This window comes from Rhopilema esculentum, chromosome 15 (assembly GCF_057945365.1).
Source record: "Rhopilema esculentum isolate cy_ngs chromosome 15, ASM5794536v1, whole genome shotgun sequence".
In the NCBI taxonomy this organism is placed as follows: Eukaryota; Metazoa; Cnidaria; class Scyphozoa; order Rhizostomeae; family Rhizostomatidae; genus Rhopilema; species Rhopilema esculentum.
Genome location: NC_142829.1, coordinates 130,332 through 157,838, shown reverse-complemented (window position 1 = coordinate 157,838; position 27,507 = coordinate 130,332). Strand labels below are relative to the sequence as shown.

Below are 27,507 nucleotides of genomic sequence, written 5' to 3'. Positions count from 1 at the left end.
AAATGATGATAGAAGAGGTAAAAAATTTCTCTACAACCCCCGAATCGTGGTGATCAAGATACAACAACATCATCAAAGTAAAAACAAGATACTGCGGATTCAAAACAGTCAGATATGCAAAATAAACTGAATTTAGACTCTTTTTTTGTACCGAACTAAGCCGTTTAGACATTTGAAATTATTTCCAAAATTGTTCTCATATTTAATTATCCACAACTTAAATGGTATAATAATAATTTGCTAGATCGATATGAAAAATATGAATCTTTGGAACTCAGAGACATAGCATTCCAATGACGAAAAAGCTATTGAGCAGAATACACTCATTGCAGCATTCTAGGAGAAAACTGCTAAAGCCACAAGGAGTAGGTGAGTTTGTTTCGATCGCACTTTCTAAACAGTTATTTGAATATATTCATATCGTGTTTATTATGCTCAATATTCCACCCGAGGCCGACGTGTAAAAAAGGCAATAATTCAGAGATTTCAAGTTACAAAAAAGCAGACTAAAATTATCTGATGGTGAACAGTTGTTCACGTGTACTACATATATTCTTGCAACAGAAGATTGTAAAATAAAGGAAGATAGCGATACAATTTACAAAGAAGAATCAAACTGAAATTATTTACATCAATTTTCTACATTTGATGTCGGGTATTTGAGTGATTCGCAGTCTAATCGATTCGGATAAGAAAAAGCTTTTCTTTAAAAACATCTACATTCAATGATAAGAAAATATGCGAATGAATTCAAAATGCTGGTGTTTCGAGGGGACTCATTTTATTGGCTATTTAACAGCGCGCTTGAATTTTAACTCGTTTCTATTCTACGAAAGCAGAGGAGAGGGTGTATCAAAAAATCATTGTCATCATTGTCGTTTTGTGTTCGAGTTGGTCGTTTTCATCGTATTTATCGACGTCGTGTTGGCCAGCATGCTTGCCACATTGAAGAGTTTTGAACTTTTGCACATACAATTAATGCTGTAAGCTATACTTTTTCTGGGGATCTTTTGTGCTGCCTCCTCATGAGGAATATAAACAGCTTGTTTACCAATCTAAGATTTTCCTGGTTATCTAGACAATGCTATGATCGTATATGATCATGAGAGCAACAAGAGCTGTTTAAGAATACTCTTTTTGGTTGTGTTGGAGAGAGCTTATCTTGGTGTTGTTCTTAATCTCATTCGCTGTTGCTTTCTATTGGCCATTGATTTATTTTGTCAGAGTTTTATAGATGGCTAACTTTGTTTCTCATCTTTTTCTCCCTTGAAAGGCTGATTTTTATGGATTCTGACTATTGTTAGGAAGTTTACGATGGACGTGTTGTTGTAACAAATTTCTTTGCTATGAACTCTCGGTATTGACATTTTAACAGCTAAACTGATAAATAGTCCATTCATGTACTTATAAAAAGCCTGAAGTGATTCTTCGTTGAAGTTACATCTTAATTGAATTGTGTTTGGTCGAACTACTTGCAATGAAGAAGAAAACATGGCAGGTCAACCAGATAAATGGTCCATTTTTGTGTTTATACAAAATCTTCAATGATTTGTCGTTAAAGGGTCCATCTTACAAGTGATGCGTTTGGTCCAAAGACTTGCGGTCAAAGGAAAACAGGGCTGTTTGAACTCGTATAGGTCCTTCATTGTGTTTATAAAATGCTTTAAATAATTTTTTGCTTAAATTCCAACTTAAATGAAGTGTCGAACTTTTTGGTCGAACTAATTACGGTGAAAAGAAAATATAGCCGGTTAGACTAATAAATGGTCAATTCTTGTATTTTTAAAAAGCCTGGAATGATTCTTTGTTAAAATTCCATCTTTAATGAGTTGTGTATGGTCGAACTACTGACGGCAAAAAGAAAACATGGTTGGTTAAACTGAAGAATGGTCCTTTCTTGTCTTTATTTAAAACCCTTTAATGATTCTTCCTTTAAGTTCCATCTTAACTGTGTTGCGTTTGATCCAAATATGTGCGGTGGAAAGAAAACATGGTCGGCTAAACTGATAAATGGTCCTTCTTGTGTTCATAGAATACCTTAAATGATTGTTCGTTAAAGGTCCATCTTAACTGTGTTGCGTTTGGTCCAAATATGTGCGGTGGAAAGAAAACATGGTTGGCTAAACTGATAAATGGTCCTTCTTGTGTTCATAGAATAACTTAAATGATTCTTCGTGAAAGGTCCATCTTAACTGTGTTGCGTTTGGTCCAAATATGTGCGTTGGAAATAAAACATGACTGGTTAAACTGATAAATGGTCCTTCTTGTTTTCATAGAATATGTTAAATGATGCTTCGTTAAAGGTCCATCTCAAATGAATTTTTTTGGTGGAACGACTCATTGCAAAAAGAAAACATGGTCGGTTAAACTGATAAATGGTCCTTGCTTGACTTTAAAGAAGAACATTAAATAATTCTTCGTGAAAGTTCCATCTTGAATGAATTGTGTTTGGTCACACTACTAACGGTGTTGTTTTTTGTCGAAATATGTTAATTGAATACAACACCGGGCTTGTCAAACTGTTGAATGCTCTATCCCTGTAGTGAAAAATACAAGTTTATACTTTTTTCTTTTTTAAAGGGCCATGTTTGGTCAACATTTGTTTGATGAAGGGAAAAAAGGACTTTTTCATTTAACAATTTTTTTGTTTATAAATTTGCATAAATTTTCGAAATGTTGATTGATGAAAAGTTCTTTATAAAAGAGGAATTGAATTCTGATAATAGATAAATTATATATTTGATTATATATCTGAAAACTATAAATTATTTTTAGATTTTGCAGCAGCAATTTTGAAGTCAACTTGATAAAGTAAAAAATTTAAGAAAATATTAGTCTAGCTATAAATTTCTGCCTAAGTATCCATTGACAAAAGTTTTGAAAGAACAATGAATCTAACTTCTTTTAAGAGTTCTTTTTAAGCATTTGGCTGCCAAGACCCTTCAACTCAAAATGTGGTAATGTAACCAACTCAAGTGGTAATCTTTATGGGTATTTTCTTATATATATTATATTATATCAGATTATGATCTTTTATCGTTGAAATTCAAACAGATATCTTGAAATTGTAGAACTCTAACGGAAAGTGAACGCTTTTCATAGTACTTGATATAATATTTTCCAATGAAACCTGGACACATATCATATTTAAGGTGATAATTATTCGTGATTTTAATGTTGCTGTGAAAGTAGAAATATTTCTGTTTAGTAAAATAAAGAGCTAGGAGAAAAAATTCAACTTGTTAATCGCCAGAACTAGAACAACTTTAATTGCAATCTTTGTCCTCCATGTAAAGCAGATTTGCCAACAAATATGATATTTCTTAAAAAAACTTCTTATTCGTGCATACCATAGAACTGGACTCCGTGGCGAGTTGACTGGAGACAGCTTTAAAAGGGCAAAATGACAGTGAGTTATATGAATTTATTTTTATGATACCTTTAACAAGAGGCCAAAAATAAAGAGAATATAAATCGAGAATTTTAACATTGTCTTGGGACATGTAAGCAGCTAGTTATCTAGTATTTTACGTTTGTTGTACGTAATTAGTGGCTATCACGTCGGCATACCTAAATCTAGATATTTCCTGACTTTTCCTTTGAAAGAAACAAAGAGGAAAGTAGCAAATATTTGAAAAATAATTCAAAATTGTTTGTCGTTTTGCGAGATAGGATTTCTAAACAATGCGAGATGAACTATGAAACAAGCCTCACCATAAATGACCTCTAAACATAAGTTCAAGACACTTTTGAACATATTATCAATGAATTTTCCTTTATCTCATTAAATCTCTAAACTTTGAAAATGAAAATAAAATGAATCATTGCAGTCGAATTTGTTGTGTCTAGATGGTCGTAATTTATAAAACTGCTTTTTAGATTCTTGTTGCCAACGAAGCTAAAGAGCCAACAGACGATAATTCAATGGAGATAAATGCTGTTTAGCTGAAGAGTCGACAAAGGTACGTTTCAAAAATTCATGGTTTTTTTTTTGTATCATTATTCTATAACATTTTGAGTGCTTGGAAATTTTCGATTAATTTTGAGGAATTATCAAAAGTAAGATAGACGATCAAATAACGGACATTCAAAACTTAAAAAAAGTCATTTGGTTTAAATAAGATGAAATGATGATAGAAGAGGTAAAAAATTTCTCTACAACCCCCGAATCGTGGTGATCAAGATACAACAACATCATCAAAGTAAAAACAAGATACTGCGGATTCAAAACAGTCAGATATGCAAAATAAACTGAATTTAGACTCTTTTTTTGTACCGAGCTAAGCCGTTTAGACATTTGAAATTATTTCCAAAATTGTTCTCATATTTAATTATCCACAACTTAAATGGTATAATAATAATTTGCTAGATCGATATGAAAAATATGAATCTTTGGAACTCAGAGACATAGCATTCCAATGACGAAAAAGCTATTGAGCAGAATACACTCATTGCAGCATTCTAGGAGAAAACTGCTAAAGCCACAAGGAGTAGGTGAGTTTGTTTCGATCGCACTTTCTAAACAGTTATTTGAATATATTCATATCGTGTTTATTATGCTCAATATTCCACCCGAGGCCGACGTGTGAAAAAGGCAATAATTCAGAGATTTCAAGTTACAAAAAAAGCAGACTAAAATTATCTGATGGTGAACAGTTGTTCACGTGTACTACATATATTCTTGCAACAGAAGATTGTAAAATAAAGGAAGATAGCGATACAATTTACAAAGAAGAATCAAACTGAAATTATTTACATCAATTTTCTACATTTGATGTCGGGTATTTGAGTGATTCGCAGTCTAATCGATTCGGATAAGAAAAGGCTTTTCTTTAAAAACATCTACATTCAATGATAAGAAAATATGCAAATGAATTCAAAATGCTGGTGTTTCGAGGGGACTCAATTTATTGGCTATTTAACAGCGCGCTTGAATTTTAACTCGTTTCTATTCTACGAAAGCAGAGGAGAGGGTGTATCAAAAAATCATTGTCATCATTGTCGTTTTGTGTTCGAGTTGGTCGTTTTCATCGTATTTATCGACGTCGTGTTGGCCAGCATGCTTGCCACATTGAAGAGTTTTGAACTTTTGCACATACAATTAATGCTGTAAGCTATACTTTTTCTGGGGATCTTTTGTGCTGCCTCCTCATGAGGAATATAAACAGCTTGTTTACCAATCTAAGATTTTCCTGGCTATCTAGACAATGCTATGATCGTATATGATCATGAGAGCAACAAGAGCTGTTTAAGAATACTCTTTTTGGTTGTGTTGGAGAGAGCTTATCTTGGTGTTGTTCTTAATCTCATTCGCTGTTGCTTTCTATTGGCCATTGATTTATTTTGTCAGAGTTTTATAGATGGCTAACTTTGTTTCTCATCTTTTTCTCCCTTGAAAGGCTGATTTTTATGGATTCTGACTATTGTTAGGAAGTTTACGATGGACGTGTTGTTGTAACAAATTTCTTTGCTATGAACTCTCGGTATTGACATTTTAACAGCTAAACTGATAAATAGTCCATTCATGTACTTATAAAAAGCCTGAAGTGATTCTTCGTTGAAGTTACATCTTAATTGAATTGTGTTTGGTCGAACTACTTGCAATGAAGAAGAAAACATGGCAGGTCAACCAGATAAATGGTCCATTTTTGTGTTTATACAAAATCTTCAATGATTTGTCGTTAAAGGGTCCATCTTACAAGTGATGCGTTTGGTCCAAAGACTTCCGGTCAAAGGAAAACAGGGCTGTTTGAACTCGTATAGGTCCTTCATTGTGTTTATAAAATGCTTTAAATAATTTTTTGCTTAAATTCCAACTTAAATGAAGTGTCGAACTTTTTGGTCGAACTAATTACGGTGAAAAGAAAATATAGCCGGTTAGACTAATAAATGGTCAATTCTTGTATTTTTAAAAAGCCTGGAATGATTCTTTGTTAAAATTCCATCTTTAATGAGTTGTGTATGGTCGAACTACTGACGGCAAAAAGAAAACATGGTTGGTTAAACTGAAGAATGGTCCTTTCTTGTCTTTATTTAAAACCCTTTAATGATTCTTCCTTTAAGTTCCATTTTAAATGTATTGCGTTTGGTCCAAATATGTGCGGTGGAAAGAAAACATGGCTGGTTAAACTGATAAATGGTCCTTCTTCTGTTTATAGAATATCTTAAATGATTCTTCGTTAAAGGTCCATCTTAACTGTGTTGCGTTTGATCCAAATATGTGCGGTGGAAAGAAAACATGGTCGGCTAAACTGATAAATGGTCCTTCTTGTGTTCATAGAATACCTTAAATGATTGTTCGTTAAAGGTCCATCTTAACTGTGTTGCGTTTGGTCCAAATATGTGCGGTGGAAAGAAAACATGGTTGGCTAAACTGATAAATGGTCCTTCTTGTGTTCATAGAATAACTTAAATGATTCTTCGTGAAAGGTCCATCTTAACTGTGTTGCGTTTGGTCCAAATATGTGCGTTGGAAATAAAACATGACTGGTTAAACTGATAAATGGTCCTTCTTGTTTTCATAGAATATGTTAAATGATGCTTCGTTAAAGGTCCATCTCAAATGAATTTTTTTGGTGGAACGACTCATTGCAAAAAGAAAACATGGTTGGTTAAACTGATAAATGGTCCTTGCTTGTCTTTAAAGAAGAACATTAAATAATTCTTCGTGAAAGTTCCATCTTGAATGAATTGTGTTTGGTCACACTACTAACGGTGTTGTTTTTTGTCGAAATATGTTAATTGAATACAACACCGGGCTTGTCAAACTGTTGAATGCTCTATCCCTGTAGTGAAAAATACAAGTTTATACTTTTTTCTTTTTTAAAGGGCCATGTTTGGTCAACATTTGTTTGATGAAGGGAAAAAAGGACTTTTTCATTTAACAATTTTTTTGTTTAAAAATTTGCATAAATTTTCGAAATGTTGATTGATGAAAAGTTCTTTATAAAAGAGGAATTGAATTCTGATAATAGATAAATTATATATTTGATTATATATCTGAAAACTATAAATTATTTTTAGATTTTGCAGCAGCAATTTTGAAGTCAACTTGATAAAGTAAAAAATTTAAGAAAATATTAGTCTAGCTATAAATTTCTGCCTAAGTATCCATTGACAAAAGTTTTGAAAGAACAATGAATCTAACTTCTTTTAAGAGTCCTTTTTAAGCATTTGGCTGCCAAGACCCTTCAACTCAAAATGTGGTAATGTAACCAACTCAAGTGGTAATCTTTATGGGTATTTTCTTATATATATTATATTATATCAGATTATGATCTTTTATCGTTGAAATTCAAACAGATATCTTGAAATTGTAGAACTCTAACGGAAAGTGAACGCTTTTCATAGTACTTGATATAATATTTTCCAATGAAACCTGGACACATATCTTATTTAAGGTGATAATTATTCGTGATTTTAATGTTGCTGTGAAAGTAGAAATATTTCTGTTTAGTAAAATAAAGAGCTAGGAGAAAAAATTCAACTTGTTAATCGCCAGAACTAGAACAACTTTAATTGCAATCTTTGTCCTCCATGTAAAGCAGATTTGCCAACAGATATGATATTTCTTAAAAAAACTTCTTATTCATGCATACCATAGAACTGGACTCCGTGGCGAGTTGACTGGAGACAGCTTTAAAAGGGCAAAATGACAGTGAGTTATATGAATTTATTTTTATGATACCTTTAACAAGAGGCCAAAAATAAAGAGAATATAAATCGAGAATTTTAACATTGTCTTGGGACATGTAAGCAGCTAGTTATCTAGTATTTTACGTTTGTTGTACGTAATTAGTGGCTATCACGTCGGCATACCTAAATCTAGATATTTCCTGACTTTTCCTTTGAAAGAAACAAAGAGGAAAGTAGCAAATATTTGAAAAATAATTCAAAATTGTGTGTCGTTTTGCGAGATAGGATTTCTAAACAATGCGAGATGAACTATGAAACAAGCCTCACCATAAATGACCTCTAAACATAAGTTCAAGACACTTTTGAACATATTATCAATGAATTTTCCTTTATCTCATTAAATCTCTAAACTTTGAAAATGAAAATAAAATGAATCATTGCAGTCGAATTTGTTGTGTCTAGATGGTCGTAATTTATAAAACTGCTTTTTAGATTCTTGTTGCCAACGAAGCTAAAGAGCCAACAGACGATAATTCAATGGAGATAAATGCTGTTTAGCTGAAGAGTCGACAAAGGTACGTTTCAAAAATTCATGGTTTTTCTTTTGTATCATTATTCTATAACATTTTGAGTGCTTGGAAATTTTCGATTAATTTTGAGGAATTATCAAAAGTAAGATAGACGATCAAACAACGGACATTCAAAACTTAAAAAAAGTCATTTGGTTTAAATAAGATGAAATGATGATAGAAGAGGTAAAAAATTTCTCTACAACCCCCGAATCGTGGTGATCAAGATACAACAACATCATCAAAGTAAAAACAAGATACTGCGGATTCAAAACAGTCAGATATGCAAAATAAACTGAATTTAGACTCTTTTTTTGTACCGAACTAAGCCGTTTAGACATTTGAAATTATTTCCAAAATTGTTCTCATATTTAATTATCCACAACTTAAATGGTATAATAATAATTTGCTAGATCGATATGAAAAATATGAATCTTTGGAACTCAGAGACATAGCATTCCAATGACGAAAAAGCTATTGAGCAGAATACACTCATTGCAGCATTCTAGGAGAAAACTGCTAAAGCCACAAGGAGTAGGTGAGTTTGTTTCGATCGCACTTTCTAAACAGTTATTTGAATATATTCATATCGTGTTTATTATGCTCAATATTCCACCCGAGGCCGACGTGTGAAAAAGGCAATAATTCAGAGATTTCAAGTTACAAAAAAAGCAGACTAAAATTATCTGATGGTGAACAGTTGTTCACGTGTACTACATATATTCTTGCAACAGAAGATTGTAAAATAAAGGAAGATAGCGATACAATTTACAAAGAAGAATCAAACTGAAATTATTTACATCAATTTTCTACATTTGATGTCGGGTATTTGAGTGATTCGCAGTCTAATCGATTCGGATAAGAAAAGGCTTTTCTTTAAAAACATCTACATTCAATGATAAGAAAATATGCGAATGAATTCAAAATGCTGGTGTTTCGAGGGGACTCATTTTATTGGCTATTTAACAGCGCGCTTGAATTTTAACTCGTTTCTATTCTACGAAAGCAGAGGAGAGGGTGTATCAAAAAATCATTGTCATCATTGTCGTTTTGTGTTCGAGTTGGTCGTTTTCATCGTATTTATCGACGTCGTGTTGGCCAGCATTCTTGTCACATTGAAGAGTTTTGAACTTTTGCACATACAATTAATGCTGTAAGCTAAACGTTTTCTGGGGATCTTTTGTGCGGCGTCCTCATGAGGAATATAAACAGCTTGTTTACCAATCTAAGATTTTCCTGGCTATCTAGACAATGCTATGATCGTATATGATCATGAGAGCAACAAGAGCTGTTTAAGAATACTCTTTTTGGTTGTGTTGGAGAGAGCTTATCTTGGTGTTGTTCTTAATCTCATTCGCTGTTGCTTTCTATTGGCCATTGATTTATATTGTCAGAGTTTTATAGATGGCTATCTTTGTTTCTCATCTTTTTCTCCCTTGAAAGGCTGATTTTTATGGATTCTGACTATTGTTAGCAAGTTTACGATGGACGTGTTGTTGTAACAAATTTCTTTGCTATGAACTCTCGGTATTGACATTTTAACAGCTAAACTGATAAATAGTCCATTCATGTACTTATAAAAAGCCTGAAGTGATTCTTCGTTGAAGTTACATCTTAATTGAATTGTGTTTGGTCGAACTACTTGCAATGAAGAAGAAAACATGGCAGGTCAACCAGATAAATGGTCCATTTTTGTGTTTATACAAAATCTTCAATGATTTGTCGTTAAAGGGTCCATCTTACAAGTGATGCGTTTGGTCCAAAGACTTGCGGTCAAAGGAAAACAGGGCTGTTTGAACTCGTATAGGTCCTTCATTGTGTTTATAAAATGCTTTAAATAATTTTTTGCTTAAATTCCAACTTAAATGAAGTGTCGAACTTTTTGGTCGAACTAATTACGGTGAAAAGAAAATATAGCCGGTTAGACTAATAAATGGTCAATTCTTGTATTTTTAAAAAGCCTGGAATGATTCTTTGTTAAAATTCCATCTTTAATGAGTTGTGTATGGTCGAACTACTGACGGCAAAAAGAAAACATGGTTGGTTAAACTGAAGAATGGTCCTTTCTTGTCTTTATTTAAAACCCTTTAATGATTCTTCCTTTAAGTTCCATTTTAAATGTATTGCGTTTGGTCCAAATATGTGCGGTGGAAAGAAACATGGCTGGTTAAACTGATAAATGGTCCTTCTTCTGTTTATAGAATATCTTAAATGATTCTTCGTTAAAGGTCCATCTTAACTGTGTTGCGTTTGATCCAAATATGTGCGGTGGAAAGAAAACATGGTCGGCTAAACTGATAAATGGTCCTTCTTGTGTTCATAGAATACCTTAAATGATTGTTCGTTAAAGGTCCATCTTAACTGTGTTGCGTTTGGTCCAAATATGTGCGGTGGAAAGAAAACATGGTTGGCTAAACTGATAAATGGTCCTTCTTGTGTTCATAGAATAACTTAAATGATTCTTCGTGAAAGGTCCATCTTAACTGTGTTGCGTTTGGTCCAAATATGTGCGTTGGAAATAAAACATGACTGGTTAAACTGATAAATGGTCCTTCTTCTGTTTATAGAATATCTTAAATGATTCTTCGTTAAAGGTCCATCTTAACTGTGTTGCGTTTGATCCAAATATGTGCGGTGGAAAGAAAACATGGTTGGTTAAACTGATAAATGGTCCTTCTTGTGCTTATAGAATGCCTTAAATGATTTTTCGTTGAAGGTCCATTTTAACTGTGTTGCGTTTGGTCCAAATATGTGCGGTGGAAAGAAAACATTGTTGGTTAAACTGATAAATGGCCCTTCTTGTGCTTATAGAATACCTTAAATGATTCTTCGTTAAAGGTCCATCTTAACTGTGTTGCGTTTGGTCCAAATATGTGCGGTGGAAATAAAACATGACTGGTTAAACTGATAAATGGTCCTTCTTTTTTTCATAGAATATGTTAAATGATGCTTCGTTAAAGGTCCATCTCAAATGAATTTTTTTGGTGGAACGACTCATTGCAAAAAGAAAACATGGTCGGTTAAACTGATAAATGGTCCTTGCTTGTCTCTAAAGAAGAACATTAAATAATTCTTCGTGAAAGTTCCATCTTGAATGAATTGTGTTTGGTCAAACTACTAACGGTGTTGTTTTTTGTCGAAATATGTTAATTGAATACAACACCGGGCTTGTCAAACTGTTGAATGCTCTATCCCTGTAGTGAAAAATACGAGTTTATACTTTTTTCTTTTTTAAAGGGCCATGTTTGGTCAACATTTGTTTGATGAAGGGAAAAAAGGACTTTTTCATTAACAATTTTTTTGTTTAAAAATTTGCATAAATTTTCGAAATGTTGATTGATGAAAAGTTCTTTATAAAAGAGGAATTGAATTCTGATAATAGATAAATTATATATTTGATTATATATCTGAAAACTATAAATTATTTTTAGATTTTGCAGCAGCAATTTTGAAGTCAACTTGATAAAGTAAAAAATTTAAGAAAATATTAGTCTAGCTATAAATTTCTGCCTAAGTATCCATTGACAAAAGTTTTAAAAGAACAATGAATCTAACTTCTTTTAAGAGTTCTTTTTAAGCATTTGGCTGCCAAGACCCTTCAACTCAAAATGTGGTAATGTAACCAACTCAAGTGGTAATCTTTATGGGTATTTTCTTATATATATTATATTATATCAGATTATGATCTTTTATCGTTGAAATTCAAACAGATATCTTGAAATTGTAGAACTCTAACGGAAAGTGAACGCTTTTCATAGTACTTGATATAATATTTTCCAATGAAACCTGGACACATATCTTATTTAAGGTGATAATTATTCGTGATTTTAATGTTGCTGTGAAAGTAGAAATATTTCTGTTTAGTAAAATAAAGAGCTAGGAGAAAAAATTCAACTTGTTAATCGCCAGAACTAGAACAACTTTAATTGCAATCTTTGTCCTCCATGTAAAGCAGATTTGCCAACAGATATGATATTTCTTAAAAAAACTTCTTATTCATGCATACCATAGAACTGGACTCCGTGGCGAGTTGACTGGAGACAGCTTTAAAAGGGCAAAATGACAGTGAGTTATATGAATTTATTTTTATGATACCTTTAACAAGAGGCCAAAAATAAAGAGAATATAAATCGAGAATTTTAACATTGTCTTGGGACATGTAAGCAGCTAGTTATCTAGTATTTTACGTTTGTTGTACGTAATTAGTGGCTATCACGTCGGCATACCTAAATCTAGATATTTCCTGACTTTTCCTTTGAAAGAAACAAAGAGGAAAGTAGCAAATATTTGAAAAATAATTCAAAATTGTGTGTCGTTTTGCGAGATAGGATTTCTAAACAATGCGAGATGAACTATGAAACAAGCCTCACCATAAATGACCTCTAAACATAAGTTCAAGACACTTTTGAACATATTATCAATGAATTTTCCTTTACCTCATTAAATCTCTAAACTTTGAAAATGAAAATAAAATGAATCATTGCAGTCGAATTTGTTGTGTCTAGATGGTCGTAATTTATAAAACTGCTTTTTAGATTCTTGTTGCCAATGAAGCTAAAGAGCCAACAGACGATAATTCAATGGAGATAAATGCTGTTTAGCTGAAGAGTCGACAAAGGTACGTTTCAAAAATTCATGGTTTTTCTTTTGTATCATTATTCTATAACATTTTGAAAGCTTGGAAATTTTCGATTAATTTTGAGGAATTATCAAAAGTAAGATAGACGATCAAACAACGGACATTCAAAACTTAAAAAAAGTCATTTGGTTTAAATAAGATGAAATGATGATAGAAGAGGTAAAAAATTTCTCTACAACCCCCGAATCGTGGTGATCAAGATACAACAACATCATCAAAGTAAAAACAAGATACTGCGGATTCAAAACAGTCAGATATGCAAAATAAACTGAATTTAGACTCTTTTTTTGTACCGAACTAAGCCGTTTAGACATTTGAAATTATTTCCAAAATTGTTCTCATATTTAATTATCCACAACTTAAATGGTATAATAATAATTTGCTAGATCGATATGAAAAATATGAATCTTTGGAACTCAGAGACATAGCATTCCAATGACGAAAAAGCTATTGAGCAGAATACACTCATTGCAGCATTCTAGAAGAAAACTGCTAAAGCCACAAGGAGTAGGTGAGTTTGTTTCGATCGCACTTTCTAAACAGTTATTTGAATATATTCATATCGTGTTTATTATGCTCAATATTCCACCCGAGGCCGACGTGTGAAAAAGGCAATAATTCAGAGATTTCAAGTTACAAAAAAAGCAGACTAAAATTATCTGATGGTGAACAGTTGTTCACGTGTACTACATATATTCTTGCAACAGAAGATTGTAAAATAAAGGAAGATAGCGATACAATTTACAAAGAAGAATCAAACTGAAATTATTTACATCAATTTTCTACATTTGATGTCGGGTATTTGAGTGATTCGCAGTCTAATCGATTCGGATAAGAAAAGGCTTTTCTTTAAAAACATCTACATTCAATGATAAGAAAATATGCGAATGAATTCAAAATGCTGGTGTTTCGAGGGGACTCATTTTATTGGCTATTTAACAGCGCGCTTGAATTTTAACTCGTTTCTATTCTACGAAAGCAGAGGAGAGGGTGTATCAAAAAATCATTGTCATCATTGTCGTTTTGTGTTCGAGTTGGTCGTTTTCATCGTATTTATCGACGTCGTGTTGGCCAGCATGCTTGCCACATTGAAGAGTTTTGAACTTTTGCACATACAATTAATGCTGTAAGCTATACTTTTTCTGGGGATCTTTTGTGCTGCCTCCTCATGAGGAATATAAACAGCTTGTTTACCAATCTAAGATTTTCCTGGTTATCTAGACAATGCTATGATCGTATATGATCATGAGAGCAACAAGAGCTGTTTAAGAATACTCTTTTTGGTTGTGTTGGAGAGAGCTTATCTTGGTGTTGTTCTTAATCTCATTCGCTGTTGCTTTCTATTGGCCATTGATTTATTTTGTCAGAGTTTTGTAGATGGCTATCTTTGTTTCTCATCTTTTTCTCCCTTGAAAGGCTGATTTTTATGGATTCTGACTATTGTTAGGAAGTTTACGATGGACGTGTTGTTGTAACAAATTTCTCTTGCTATGAACTCTCGGTATTGACATTTTAACAGCTAAACTGATAAATAGTCCATTCATGTACTTATAAAAAGCCTGAAGTGATTCTTCGTTGAAGTTACATCTTAATTGAATTGTGTTTGGTCGAACTACTTGCAATGAAGAAGAAAACATGGCAGGTCAACCAGATAAATGGTCCATTTTTGTGTTTATACAAAATCTTCAATGATTTGTCGTTAAAGGGTCCATCTTACAAGTGATGCGTTTGGTCCAAAGACTTGCGGTCAAAGGAAAACATGGCTGTTTGAACTCGTATAGGTCCTTCATTGTGGTTATAAAATGCTTTAAATAATTTTTTGCTTAAAGTCCAACTTAAATGAAGTGTCGAACTTTTTGGTCGAACTAATTACGGTGAAAAGAAAATATAGCCGGTTAAACTAATAAATGGTCAATTCTTGTATTTTTAAAAAGCCTGGAATGATTCTTTGTTAAAATTCCATCTTTAATGAGTTGTGTATGGTCGAACTACTGACGGAAAAAAGAAAACATGGTTGGTTAAACTGAAGAATGGTCCTTTCTTGTCTTTATTTAAAACCCTTTAATGATTCTTCCTTTAAGTTCCATTTTAAATGTATTGCGTTTGGTCCAAATATGTGCGGTGGAAAGAAACATGGCTGGTTAAACTGATAAATGGTCCTTCTTCTGTTTATAGAATATCTTAAATGATTCTTCGTTAAAGGTCCATCTTAACTGTGTTGCGTTTGATCCAAATATGTGCGGTGGAAAGAAAACATGGTCGGCTAAACTGATAAATGGTCCTTCTTGTGTTCATAGAATACCTTAAATGATTGTTCGTTAAAGGTCCATCTTAACTGTGTTGCGTTTGGTCCAAATATGTGCGGTGGAAAGAAAACATGGTTGGTTAAACTGATAAATGGTCCTTCTTGTGCTTATAGAATACCTTAAATGATTCTTCGTTGAAGGTCCATCTTAACTGTGTTGCGTTTGGTCCAAATATGTGCGGTGGAAATAAAACATTGTTGGTTAAACTGATAAATGGTCCTTCTTGTGCTTATAGAATACCTTAAATGATTCTTCGTTAAAGGTCCATCTTAAATGTGTTGCGTTTGGTCCAAATATGTGCGGTGGAAAGAAAACATGGCTGGTTAAACTGATAAATGGTCCTTCTTTTGTTTAAAGAATACCTTAAATGATTCTTCGTTAAAGGTCCATCTTAACTGTGTTGCGTTTGGTCCAAATAAGTGCGGTGGAAAGAAAACATGACTGGTTAAACTGATAAATGGTTCTTCTTGTGTTTATAGAATATGTTAAATGATTTTTCGTTAAAGGTCCATCTTAAATGAATTTTTTTGTGGAACGACTTATTGCAAAAAGAAAACATGGTTGGTTAAACTGATAAATGGTCCTTGCTTGTCTTTAAAGAAGAATATTAAATAATTCTTCGTTAAAGTTCCATCTTCAATGAATTGTGTTTGGTCAAACTATTTACGGTAAAAAGAAAACATGGTTGGTTAAATTGATAAAAGTTCCTTCTTTTGTTTATAGAATACTTTAAATAATTCTTCGTTAAAGGTCTGTCTTAAATGAATTTTTTTTGTCCAACGACTTACGGCATAAAGAAAACGTGGTCGGTAAAAGTGGTTAATAGTCCTTTCCTATGTTTATGGAATACCTTAAATGAATCTTATTTAAAGGTCCATCTTAACTGTGTTGCGTTTGGTCCGAATATGTGCGGTGGAAAGAAACATGGCTGGTTAAACTGATAAATGGTCCTTCTTCTGTTAATAGAATATCTTAAATGATTCTTCGTTAAAGGTCCATCTTAACTATGTTGCGTTTGGTCCAAATATGTGCGGTGGAGTGAAACATGGCTGGTTAAACTGATAAATGGTCCTTTTTGTGTTTATAGAATACCTTAATTGATTCTTCGTTAAAGGTCCATCCTAACTGTGTTGCGTTTGGTCCAAATATGTGCGGTGGAAATAAAACAAGACTGGTTAAACTGATAAATTGTCCTTCTTGTGTTTATAGAATATCTTAAATGATTCTTCGTTAAAGGTCCATCTTAAATGAATTTTTTTGTGGAACGAGTTATGGCAAAAAGAGAACATGGTCGGTTAAACTGATAAATGGTCCTTGCTTGTGTTTAAAGAAGAATATTAAATAATTCTTCGTCAAAGTTCCATCTTGAATGAATTGTGTTTGGTCAAGCCACTTACGGTGTTGTTTTTTGTCCAAATACGTTAATTGAATACAACACCGGGCTTGTCAAACTGTTGAATGCTCTATCCCTGTAGTAAAAAATATGACTTTATTCTTTGTTCTTTGTTAAAGGGCCATGTTTGGTCAACATTTGTCTGATGAAGGGAAAAAAGGACTTTTTTATTTAACAATTTTTTTGTTTAAAAATTTGCATTAATTTTCGAAATGTTGATGGATGTAAAGTTCTTTATAAAAGAGGAATTGAATGCTGATAAAAGATAAATTATTTATCTGATTATATATTTGAAAACTATAAATTATTTTTAGATTCCAAGCAGCAGCAATTTTGAAGCTAACTTGATAAAGTAAAAAATTTAAGAAAATACTAGTCTTGCTATAAATTTTTGCCTAAGTACCCATTGACAATAGTTTTCAAAGAACAATGAATGTAACTTCTTTTAAGAGTTCTTTTTAAGCATTGGCTGCCAAGACCCTTCAACTCAAGATGTGGTAATGTTACCAACTGAAGTGGTAATCTTTATGGGTATTTTTTTAGATATATATATTTTATCAGATTTTGATCATTTATCGTTAAAATTCAAAAAGATTTCTTGAAATTGTTGAACTCTAACGGAAAGTAAACGCTTTTCACAGTACTTGATAGAATTTTTTCAAAAAGACCTGGTCAGATATCTTATTAAAGGTGATAATTATTCGTGATCCTAATGTTGCTGTGAAAGTACAAATATTTCTGTTTAGTAAAATAAGAGCTAGGAGAAAAAATTCAACTTGTTCATCGCGAGATCTAGAACAACTTTAATTGCAATCTTTGTCCTCCATGTAAAGCAGATTTGCCAACAGATATGATATTGCTTGAAATAACTTCTTATTCATGCATACCATAGAGCTGGACGCCGTGGCGAGTTGACTGGAGACAGCTTTAAAAGAGCAAAATGACAGTGAGTTATATGAATTTATTTTTATGATACCTTTAACAAGAGGCCAAAAATTAAGAGAATATAAATCAAGAATTTTAACATTGTCTTGGGACATGTAAGCAGCTAGTTATCTAGTATTTTACGTTTGTTGTACGTAATTAGTGGCTATCACGTCGGCATACCTAAATCTAGATATTTCCTGACTTTTCCTTTGAAAAAAACAAAGAGGAAAGTAGCAAATATTTGAAAAATAATTCAAAATTGTGTGTCGTTTTGCGAGATAGGATTTCTAAACAATGCGAGATGAACTATGAAACAAGCCTCACCATAAATGACCTCTAAACATAAGTTCAAGACACTTTTGAACATATTATCAATGAATTTTCCTTTATCTCATTAAATCTCTAAACTTTGAAAATGAAAATAAAATGAATCATTGCAGTCGAATTTGTTGTGTCTAGATGGTCGTAATTTATAAAACTGCTTTTTAGATTCTTGTTGCCAACGAAGCTAAAGAGCCAACAGACGATAATTCAATGGAGATAAATGCTGTTTAGCTGAAGAGTCGACAAAGGTACGTTTCAAAGATTCATGGTTTTTCTTTTGTATCATTATTCTATAACATTTTGAGTGCTTGGAAATTTTCGATTAATTTTGAGGAATTATCAAAAGTAAGATAGACGATCAAACAACGGACATTCAAAACTTAAAAAAAAGTCATTTGGTTTAAATAAGATGAAATGATGATAGAAGAGGTAAAAAATTTCTCTACAACCCCCGAATCGTGGTGATCAAGATACAACAACATCATCAAAGTAAAAACAAGATACTGCGGATTCAAAACAGTCAGATATGCAAAATAAACTGAATTTAGACTCTTTTTTTGTACCGAACTAAGCCGTTTAGACATTTGAAATTATTTCCAAAATTGTTCTCATATTTAATTATCCACAACTTAAATGGTATAATAATTATCTGCTAGATCGATATAAAAAAATATGATTCTTTGGAGCTCAGAGATATAGCATTCCAATGACGAAAAAGCTATTGAGCAGAATACACTCATTGCAGCATTCTAGGAGAAAACTGCTAAAGCCACAAGGAGAAGGTGAGTTTGTTTCAATCGCATTTTCTAAACAGTTATCAAATTTACAAAGACGAATCAAACTGATAATATATACATCAATTGTTGACATTTGATGTCGGGTATTTAAGTGATTCGCAGTATAATCAATGCGGATAAGAAATAGGCTTTTCTTTAAAATAGATTTCCGTTCAAGGATTAGAAAATATGCCAATGAATTTAAAATTCTTGTGTCTCGAGGGGTCTCCATTTATGGGCTATTTTACAGCGTGGTAGAAATCTCTTTTGTACCCAACGAAAGTATAAGAAAGGGTGTATCAAAGAATTATTGTCATCATTGTGGTTTTCTCTAGTTTTTTGTTTTCATTTTTGTCATCGTCGTTGTATTTGTTAGCAAATGTCATTGTCGTTCGTGAAAGTGGCTTTGGGAAAAGCAAATTTTAACAACATATTGACTAAAACGTTTTTTTCTGGCCCTCCTCAGAGCATAAAACATCAGAATAAGAGTCCGAAAGACCACGATGATAAATATATAGCCAGTTGCAGATAGAAATAGGCCAATCAAAAAAAAGGCAATCAGAATACCGGCATAGTTGACTAATGAATTCTGGATATCAAAAGAAATATTACCACTTGTATCCAAGAGGGAATATTATCTCTTTTTTTGCACAATAGCGGCTTTTTCGTTTGTACGTAGATCGATTCGATAACTGCCAGATTAAAAGTCTTTTCTTGTGCCGTAAAATATATATTTTTGTGTTTATAAAAACCTTGAATGATTCTTCATTGGAAGTCGATTTTAATTGAATTGTGTTTTGTCGAAATACGTGCAGTAAAAGGAAAACATGAGTGGTTAAACTAATAAATGGTCCTTTCTTGTGCTTATAAAAATTTTTAAATGATTCTTCGTTGAAGCTCGATCTTGAGAGGGTTGTCTTTGCTCGTAATACGTTAATTGAAAACGACACCGAGTATCTGAAACTGATAGATTGTTCATTCTTAAATATATAAAGGCCCTTGAATGATTCTTGGTTTAATGTCCATATTTGAGGGGCTCTATTTTGTCAAAATTCTTGAATTAGAAACAAAGAAGGACTCTATAAGCGGTTAAATGTGTTTTTAATTACAATAAGCTTGTTTTGAAATTTTCAAAACAATCAAGAAGCTTTAGTTACTGTGCAACAGTTGTTTTGAAGTTAATTTTCAAAAGTCCAACATTTGAAAAGGATTTTGTCTATGTTAAAATTTCTGCAAAAGTTCCAATTAACATGGTTTTAATAGAACATATAATCTAAATGAAGATTCAATGAAATTTAGTTCGAGTTAATGTCACTAGGGGCTTGTAACCCCTAAATAATTCACTTGCGATTGTTATTGTTCACTTGATTTTGTGCCACGACTCCCCACGTTCCTTTTTTATCCACTCTTTTAGTTCTTTGGCAAGGCAAGGAATCTTGCGGCCTCTTGAGGATTTGATTTGTAATACTGTGTTATGATGCGTTGTTCAATTGCGTTTTCAGTTCCTTGGTTAATCCTCGGTGTATTTAAAGTTTTGCATAGTTTGGGTCTTACCTTGCTTGACGAAGTCTCAATTTAAAGTATGCTGTTTGTTTCACAAGCTCTCCCTCCCTCATTTCGTATTTTATAACGAAATGCCGTTTCTGTTAAGCTTTGTATTTTGAGATTCTTTTACGTCATAGGTAAAACATCTCATTCCTTTGGGCATCTTTTATGCTGTTTAGCGCTCCTATATGCTATTAGGTTAGACTGATGCATCTGCAATTAGTGAGAGAAATGGTTTTCTTGGTCATTGCCTTCCAATTATCAATTAGATGATAAGGATATTTTCTAACTTTCATTACTAACCTCTTTCTGTTAAAAGTTTATGGTATGTACACCAAACCCGCTCTCTATGATGTAAAAACGCTGCCTCGTGACTGACTTTCTAATGTCTATAGCATGTTTTTCTGAGGGAGCTTTTTGACCCTTTTTTTCTGGAGTATGAAAATTAAATTCCTTTCAAACGTTTTTTCAAGTATTGGCTGCAAAGTTGTACTATATAATGCTCGTCCGAAAATTAAGCTACAAAAGATTGGAAGAGGCTAGTTGGATCTTCGTTGGAAGCAGGTTTTAATTCTATTTCCTTAGAATTTTTTGCGGCTAAAATTAACCCTTTTTAGGGATTTTCGAGACAGTTTCTTTAAATGGGATCACTCAACATAAAAACATTTTTGCCATTTCTTCATCTCCAAAAGATTGCAAAAGGCTGGTTGGAGCTGCGTTGGAGGCAGCTTTCAATTCTCTATTTGTAGAAATTTTTCTAGAAACTTTTTGGTTCAAGTTGCTCATTTCCAGAACCTTTTATGGCAATTTCCTTAAATGGGCATAATTTGTAGAATTTACTTTTTTGGCGTTCATTCAGTTCAAAAAGATTGCAAGATGTCTGTTGGAGAAGTGATGGTAGCAACTTTAACTTTTCTTTTTGGAGAGATTCTTTTGGTTCAAGTTGCTTATTTCAAGAGACTTTTATGGCAATCTCCTTATATCGATATAATTTGTAGAATTTACGGTTTTGGAGCTAATTTAATTCCAAAAGATTGCATTAGATCCGCTAAGGCAGTGATGGTAGCAGCTTTCAATCGTCTATTGGAAGAGAATTTTTGGTTCAAGCCTTTTATAGCAATTTCCTTATATTGGCATAATTTGTTGAAATTATGATTTTGGAGTTACTGCAGTTCCAAAAGATTGAAAGATTGCAAGTTGAAGCAATGATGGTAGAAGCTATAAATTTTCCACATGTAGAAATTCCTTGGTTCGAGTTGCTTGTTTCATGAATCTTTTTTGACAATTTTCCCTTATACGGGCATAATTCGCGGAAGTTACGTTTTTGCCTTTTAATCCGGTTCTTAACGGTTGCAAAAGATCTACAAAGGAAGTGATGGTAAGAGCTTTCAACTTGCTATTTGTAGAAATTTTTTGGTTGAAATTGCTTATTTCCAGATCCTTTTATGTCAATTTCCTTATATGGGCATGATTCGTGAAAGTTACGATTTTGCCTTTAATTCGGTTCTGAAAGGTTGCAAAAGATCTGCTGAGGAAGTGATGGTAGTGGCTTTCAATTTGCTATTGGTAAAATTGTTTGGTTCAATTTGCTAATTTCTAGAACCTTTTTTGGCAATTTCCTTATATGGGCAGAACTCATGGAAGTTACGTTTTCGCCGTTCATTCGGTGCCAAAAGATTGCAAAATGTCTCTTGAAACATTGATGGTAGCTGCTTACAATTTCCTATTTGTGAAAAATTTTTGGTAGATTTTGATTGTTTTGAGAGCCTTTTATGGCAATTTCCTTATATGGGCAGAATTCGTTGAAGTTACGTTTTTGTCGTTCATTCGGTGCCAAAAGATTGCAAAATGTCTATTGAAGCATTGATGGTGGCTGCTTACAATTTCCTATTCGTGAAAAATTTTTGGTAGATTTTGATCTATTTGAGAGCCTTTTATGGCAATTTCCTTATATGGGCAGAATTCGTGGAAGTTACGTTTTCGCCGTTCATTCTGTGCCAAAGGATTGCAAAATGTCTATTGAAGCATTGTTGGTGGCTGCTTACATTTTCCTATTCGTGAAAAATTTTTGGTACATTTTGATCGTTTTTAGAGCCTTTTATGGCAATTTCCTTATATGGGCAGAATTCGTTGAAATTACGTTTTTGCCGTTCATTTGGTGCCCAAAGATTGCAAGGAATCCTTTGAGGCCATGATGGTAGCCACTTTCAATTTCCTCTTTGTGAAAAATTTTTGGTAGATTTTGATGGTTTTGAGAGCCTTTTATGGCAATTTCCTTATATGGGCAGAATTCGTGGAAGTTACGTTTTCGCCGTTCATTCTGTGCCAAAAGATTGCAAAATGTCTGTTGAAGCATTGATGGTAGATGCTTACAATTTCCTATTTGTGAAAAACTTTTGGTACATTTTGATAGATTTAAAAGCCTTTTATGGCAATTTCCTTATATGGGCAGAATTCGTGAAAGTTACGTTTTCGCCGTTCATTCTGTGCCAAAAGATTGCAAAATGTCTGCTGAAGCATTGATGGTCGCTGCTTACAATTTCCTATTTGTGAAAAATTTTTGGTAGATTTTGATTGTTTTGAGAGCCTTTTATGGCAATTTCCTTATATGGGCAGAATTCGTTGAAGTTACGTTTTTGTCGTTCATTCGGTGCCAAAAGATTGCAAAATGTCTATTGAAGCATTGATGGTGGCTGCTTACAATTTCCTATTCGTGAAAAATTTTTGGTAGATTTTGATCTATTTGAGAGCCTTTTATGGCAATTTCCTTATATGGGCAGAATTCGTGGAAGTTACGTTTTCGCCGTTCATTCTGTGCCAAAGGATTGCAAAATGTCTATTGAAGCATTGTTGGTGGCTGCTTACATTTTCCTATTCGTGAAAAATTTTTGGTACATTTTGATCGTTTTGAGAGCCTTTTATGGCAATTTCCTTATATGGGCAGAATTCGTTGAAATTACGTTTTTGCCGTTCATTTGGTGCCCAAAGATTGCAAGGAATCCTTTGAGGCCATGATGGTAGCCACTTTCAATTTCCTCTTTGTGAAAAATTTTTGGTAGATTTTGATGGTTTTGAGAGCCTTTTATGGCAATTTCCTTATATGGGCAGAATTGGTTGAAGTTTTGTTTTTGTCGTTCATTCGGTGCCAAAAGATTGCAAAATGTCTATTGAAGCATTGATGGTGGCTGCTTACAATTTCCTATTTGTGAGAAACTTTTGGTACATTTTGATAGATTTAAGAGCCTTTTATGGCAATTTCCTTATATGGGCAGAATTCGTGGAAGTTACGTTTTTGTCGTTCATTCTGTGCCAAAAGATTGCAAAATGTCTATTGAAGCATTGTTGGTGGCTGCTTGCAATTTCCTATTCGTGAAAAACTTTTGGTAGATTTTGATAGTTTTTAGAGCCTTTTATGGCAATTTCCTTATATGGGCAGAATTTGTGGAAGTTACGTTTTTGTCGTTCCTTCTGTGCCAAAAGATTGCAAAATGTCTAATGAAGCTATGATGGTGGCTGTTTACAATTTCCTATTTGTGAAAAATTTTTGGTAGATTTTGATCGTTTTTAGAGCCTTTTATGGCAATTTCCTTATATGGGCAGAATTCGTGGAAGTTACGTTTTTGTCGTTCATTCAGTGCCAAAAGATTGCAAAATGTCTATTGAAGCATTGTTGGTAGCTGCTCACAATTTCCTATTTGTGAAAAACTTTTGGTAGATTTTGATAGTTTTTAGAGCCTTTTATGGCAATTTCCTTATATGGGCAGAATTCGTTGAAGTTACGTTTTTGTCGTTCATTCGGTGCCAAAAGATTGCAAAATGTCTATTGAAGCATTGATGGTGGCTGCTTACAATTTCCTATTTGTGAAAAATTTTTGGTAGATTTTGATCCTTTTAAAGCCTTTTATGGCAATTTCCTTATATGGGCAGAATTCGTGGAAGTTACGTTTTCGCCGTTCATTCTGTGCCAAAAGATTGCAAAATGTCTGTTGAAGCATTGATGGTAGATGCTTACAATTTCCTATTTGTGAAAAACTTTTGGTAGATTTTGATAGTTTTTAGAGCCTTTTATGGCAATTTCCTTATATGGGCAGTATTCGTTGAAGTTACGTTTTTGTCGTTCATTCGGTGCCAAAGGATTGCAAAATGTCTATTGAAGCATTGTTGGTGGCTGCTTACAATTTCCTATTTGTGAAAAATTGTTGGTAGATTTTCATCGTTTTTAGAGCCTTTTATGGCAATTTCCTTATATGGGCAGAATTCGTGGAAGTTACGTTTTCGCCGTTCATTCTGTGCCAAAAGATTGCAAAATGTCTGTTGAAGCATTGATGGTAGATGCTTACAATTTCCTATTTGTGAAAAACTTTTGGTACATTTTGATAGATTTAAAAGCCTTTTATGGCAATTTCCTTATATGGGCAGAATTCGTGAAAGTTACGTTTTCGCCGTTCATTCTGTGCCAAAAGATTGCAAAATGTCTGCTGAAGCATTGATGGTCGCTGCTTACAATTTCCTATTTGTGAAAAATTTTTGGTAGATTTTGATCGTTTTGAGAGATTTTTATGGCAATTTCCTTATATGGGCAGAATTGGTTGAAGTTTTGTTTTTGTCGTTCATTCGGTGCCAAAAGATTGCAAAATGTCTATTGAAGCATTGATGGTGGCTGCTTACAATTTCCTATTTGTGAAAAATTTTTGGTAGATTTTGATCGTTTTGAGAGCCTTTTATGGCAATTTCCTTATATGGGCAGAATTCGTGGAAATTACGTTTTAACCGTTTATTTGGTGCCAAAAAACTGCAAGGAATCTTTGGAGGCCATGATGGTAGCTGCTTACAATTTCCTATTTGTGAAAAACTTTTGGTACATTTTGATAGTTTTGAGAGCCTTTTATGGCAATTTCGTTATATGGGCGGAATTCGTGGAAGTTACGTTTTTGTCGTTCATTCTGTGCCAAAAGATTGCAAAATGTCTATTGAAGCATTGTTGGTAGCTGCTCACAATTTCCTATTTGTGAAAAACTTTTGGTAGATTTTGATAGTTTTTAGAGCCTTTTATGGCAATTTCCTTATATGGGCAGAATTCGTTGAAGTTACGTTTTTGTCGTTCATTCGGTGCCAAAGGATTGCAAAATGTCTATTGAAGCATTGTTGGTGGCTGCTTACAATTTCCTATTTGTGAAAAATTTATGGTAGATTTTGATGGTTTTGACAGCCTTTTATGGCAATTTCCTTATATGGGCAGAATTTGTGGAAGTTACGTTTTTGTCGTTCCTTCTGTGCCAAAAGATTGCAAAATGTCTAATGAAGCTATGATGGTGGCTGTTTACAATTTCCTATTTGTGAAAAATTTTTGGTAGATTTTGATCGTTTTTAGAGCCTTTTATGGCAATTTCCTTATATGGGCAGAATTCGTGGAAGTTACGTTTTTGTCGTTCATTCTGTGCCAAAAGATTGCAAAATGTCTATTGAAGCATTGTTGGTAGCTGCTCACAATTTCCTATTTGTGAAAAACTTTTGGTAGATTTTGATAGTTTTTAGAGCCTTTTATGGCAATTTCCTTATATGGGCAGAATTCGTTGAAGTTACGTTTTTGTCGTTCATTCGGTGCCAAAGGATTGCAAAATGTCTATTGAAGCATTGTTGGTGGCTGCTTACAATTTCCTATTTGTGAAAAATTTATGGTAGATTTTGATGGTTTTGACAGCCTTTTATGGCAATTTCCTTATATGGGCAGAATTTGTGGAAGTTACGTTTTTGTCGTTCCTTCTGTGCCAAAAGATTGCAAAATGTCTAATGAAGCTATGATGGTGGCTGTTTACAATTTCCTATTTGTGAAAAATTTTTGGTAGATTTTGATCGTTTTTAGAGCCTTTTATGGCAATTTCCTTATATGGGCAGAATTCGCGGAAGTTACGTTTTCGCCGTTCATTCTGTGCCAAAGGATTGCAAAATGTCTATTGAAGCATTGTTGGTGGCTGCTTACAATTTGCTATTTGTGTAAAATTGTTGGTAGATTTTCATCGTTTTTAGAGCCTTTTATGGCAATTTCCTTATATGGGCAGAATTCGTGGAAGTTACGTTTTCGCCGTTCATTCTGTGCCAAAAGATTGCAAAATGTCCGTTGAAGCATTGATGGTAGCTGCTTACAATTTCCTATTTGTGAAAAACTTTTGGTACATTTTGATAGTTTTCAGAGCCTTTCATGGCAATTTCCTTATATGGGCAGAATTCGTTGAAATTACGTTTTTGCCGTTCATCTGGTGCCGAAAGAATGCAAGGAATCTTTTGAGGCCATGATGGTAGCCACTTTCAATTTCATATTTGTACAAAATTTTTGTTAGATTTTGATCGTTTTGAGAGCCTTTTATGGCAATTTCCTTATATGGGCAGAATTCGTTGAAGTTACGTTTTTGTCGTTCATTCGGTGCCAAAAGATTGCAAAATGTCTATTGAAGCATTGATAGTGGCAGCTTACAATTTCCTATTTGTGAAATAGTTTTGGTAGATTCTGATCCTTTTGAAAGCCTTTTATGGCAATTTCCTTATATGGGCAGAATTCGCGGAAGTTACGTTTTCGCCGTTCATTCTGTGCCAAAGGATTGCAAAATGTCTATTGAAGCATTGTTGGTGGCTGCTTACAATTTCCTATTTGTGAAAAATTGTTGGTAGATTTTCATCGTTTTTAGAGCCTTTTATGGCAATTTCCTTATATGGGCAGAATTCGTGGAAGTTACGTTTTTGCCGTTCATTCTGTGCCAAAAGATTGCAAAATGTCTGTTGAAGCATTGTTGGTAGCTGCTTACAATTTTCTATTCGTGAAAAACTTTTGGTACATTTTGATAGATTTAAGAGCCTTTTATGGCAATTTCCTTATTTTGGCAGAATTCGTGGAAATTACGTTTTGGCCGTTCATTTGGTGCCAAAAGACTGCAAGGAATCTTTTGAGGCCATGATGGTAGCCGCTTTCAATTTCCTAATTGGGAAAAACTTTTGGTACATTTTGATAGATTTAAGAGCCTTTTATGGCAATTTCCTTATATGGGCAGAATTCGTTGAAGTTACGTTTTTGTCGTTCATTCTGTGCCAAAAAGTTGCAAAATGTCTATTGAAGCATTGATGGTGGCGCCTTACAATTTGCTATTTGTGAAAATTTTTTGGTAGATTTTGATCGTTTTGAGAGCCTTTTATGGCAATTTCCTTATATGGGCAGAATTGGTTGAAGTTTTGTTTTTGTCGTTCATTCGGTGCCAAAAGATTGCAAAATGTCTATTGAAGCATTGATGGTGGCTGCTTACAATTTCCTATTTGTGAGAAACTTTTGGTACATTTTGATAGATTTAAGAGCCTTTTATGGCAATTTCCTTATTTAGGCAGAATTCGTGGAAATTACGTTTTG

At 33.4% G+C, this 27,507-nt stretch overlaps 1 long non-coding RNA gene across 1 annotated transcript in view; it reads left to right on the top strand.

Moving 5' to 3' along the window:
• LOC135686966 (uncharacterized) overlaps window positions 1–22,112 on the top strand; it is a 43,708-nt gene extending 21,596 nt beyond the window's left edge. Inside the window, exons 10-17 of the long non-coding RNA XR_016144660.1 lie at window positions 245–3,409; window positions 3,880–3,962; window positions 4,370–7,657; window positions 8,128–8,210; window positions 8,618–8,742; window positions 11,770–11,851; window positions 17,435–17,488; window positions 17,959–22,112. This is a non-coding gene — a long non-coding RNA (uncharacterized LOC135686966). The remainder of the gene's footprint in view (window positions 1–244; window positions 3,410–3,879; window positions 3,963–4,369; window positions 7,658–8,127; window positions 8,211–8,617; window positions 8,743–11,769; window positions 11,852–17,434; window positions 17,489–17,958) is intronic.
• The last annotated feature ends 5,395 nt before the right edge of the window (window positions 22,113–27,507 follow it).